Source organism: Palaemon carinicauda, chromosome 7 (assembly GCF_036898095.1).
Source record: "Palaemon carinicauda isolate YSFRI2023 chromosome 7, ASM3689809v2, whole genome shotgun sequence".
NCBI lineage: Eukaryota > Metazoa > Arthropoda > Malacostraca > Decapoda > Palaemonidae > Palaemon > Palaemon carinicauda.
The window spans coordinates 159,660,543-159,663,042 of record NC_090731.1 but is presented as its reverse complement, the minus strand read 5'-3'; the positions used below and the strand labels follow the sequence as shown (position 1 = coordinate 159,663,042).

The following is a 2,500-nucleotide window of genomic DNA, read 5'->3' as shown; positions in this document are numbered from 1 at the left end:
TGACAGCTAAGCTGTTATCGCCTGTAATATTGCACTTAACCAATATACTCTGGTTAAGGGAGAGGGGGGGGGGAATGGGGGGGGGGGGGAGTTGGAGGGGGAAGAGGTAAAGGGAGAGGTTATGGAGAGATATGGACCAGAATCCCCATTGAGGAATGGGGTAGAAAGTGGCTTTGCTTAGAACGTATGGGGTGAGACGGAATTGCATGGGGATATAGAGTAATGGGCATCGCAAGAGTTAATGGGGATAGAGAGTAATGGGCATTGCAAGAATTAATGGGGATATAGAGTAATGGTCATCGCAAGAGTTAATGGGGATATAGAGTAATGGGCCTTGCAAGAGTTAATGGGGATATACTGTAGAGTATTGGTCATTGCAAGAGTTAATGGTGATATAGAGTAATGGGGATATAGAGTAATGGGCATTGCAAGAGTTAATGGGGATATAGAGTAATGGGCATTGCAAGAACTAAATAGAGTTAGGTCTCTATGCATAGAGGGGATTAGAAGGATAGTTAAAAGGAACAATTTGCTCTTTTCAGTAAATTGTCTGAAAACTCGACTGCCACCTTACAAGAGAACGGCAGTTACTCTTGCTTACAGATTTGAAGGCCGCTTACGAATGACGGAGGTAAAGGACGGTGATATGCTCTATAGACTGACTATATATACAAATGATCAGCACCCAAGACCCCTCTCCGCCCTAGCTAGGACCAAGGAGGGCCAGGCAATGGTTGCTGATCACTTGGCAGAGACAGCTATAGGCTCCCAAGGATGGTGAGGTTGCAGCGACCAAACGAACTAACGGGTTTGAGCGGAACTCTAACCCCCAGTCTGCAGTTCACCAGTCATGGACGTTACCGCTTATGAATGGCAGAGGTAAAGGGTGATGACAATGTCCTATAACTGACCATATGTAGACATGATCAGCGCCCAAGACCCTTTTCCACCCAAGGTAAGACCAGGAAGGTTATTAAAGCCACAGCAGGTAGAGGTATAGGCTCCCCCAAACCCCTCATCCATAGCTCACAAGGATGGTGAGGTTGCAGACACTACAAGAAACTACCAAGTAGAGCAAGACTCAACCCCAGTCCGGCAGATCGCCAGGCTGGGACGTTTCCAATAAGCCACCAGAACCAGGGAAACCAATATTATGGAAAATACTTTTTACCAGAATATTTGATTGTACTGTGCCTACTCTTAGAACTACATCCAAGGAAAACAGGAAAATCTACAACAAGACAGGTTTAGTATTGAATACAATTTTTCAATATTTGGATGAAATCAATGATGTTAACTGATAAAATTATTTGCAACATGAGAAATATTTCGTTTAATTATACACCGAAGACTTTCTTGTTCTCTAAGTGCTTCGATAATGTAGATTTGACAAACACCAGTTATGCCGTGTGATATGCAAATGGGGAAGAATGTATGCCATATAAACTGACTTTCAAGGTACTGTAGAGAGTAGAGTTCCCCTACGTGATATGACCAAGAAAGCAGTCCTTAGGCCGGGAGCACACTAGCGACTCTGTGGCGCCACAAAGCCACGCCACACCTGTGGCGGGGATGAGCGACAGAGAGCCACAGTCGCTCACCACAGTCGCTAGTTTGCGCGGCAAAACTTGAAAACAATGGAAACCTATGGGAGACCACATCCCCGCCACACGATGCTGTGGCTTTGTGGCGCCACAGAGTCGCTAGCGTGCTCCCGGCATTAAGGCAAGCAAAGTAATATCAAGCAAAATATCTCGATACGTGTTAGCGAAGCTGCTATGAACAGATCGTATAAGTATAATTCAACACAGATCTGAAAACCTTCATGAATACCTTATGAAGCACCAACAAAAGGTTTCAATTACTCGTAGTAGCCTACTGGTTTCCTACTGAATGAATCATTCAAAGGCAATATATTGTTCTTGCAACTGGCTTCATTATTTTTAGGTACACATGTTATGGTATATAAATCAACGGTTTCGGTTGTGGGGTCGTAGCAACAGTTGCAATCAACAATTAATCTCCCCTATTTATAAAGAGCAAGTGTCTGGATATATATAAATATATTTAGATATATATATATACACATATATATACATATATATATATACATATATATAATTTACATATGTATAATTTATATTATATTATTATAATATATATATATATATATATTATATATATATATATTATATATATATATATAATATATATATTCACACACAATATTTCCTGCCACGCTCAGGAGCAGAGGAAGTAGACATACCCTGGTGATGTGAATTTCGCGAGGTACAGTGATACCACTCTCCCACTAATAGCCGAACCAGCGGGTTGTAGTTGGGACGGGAGGTTGTGAAAGGTTGAATTTGTGAGCGCGCGAGCGCACATGTATGTGTGTACATATCTAAACAAACAGACTTTGTTTCATTGCTCTGGAATACTAGTTTTAAAGGTTTTAAAGGTCGCTCATGAATGGCAGAGGTAAGGGACAGTGACATTG

At 41.8% G+C, this 2,500-nt stretch overlaps 1 protein-coding gene across 1 annotated transcript in view; it reads right to left on the bottom strand.

Annotated features, from left to right (window-relative positions):
• Positions 1 to 2,500, bottom strand: part of LOC137644624 (serine-rich adhesin for platelets-like) — a 739,321-nt gene that overhangs the window by 540,818 nt on the left and 196,003 nt on the right. The window lies entirely within an intron of this gene.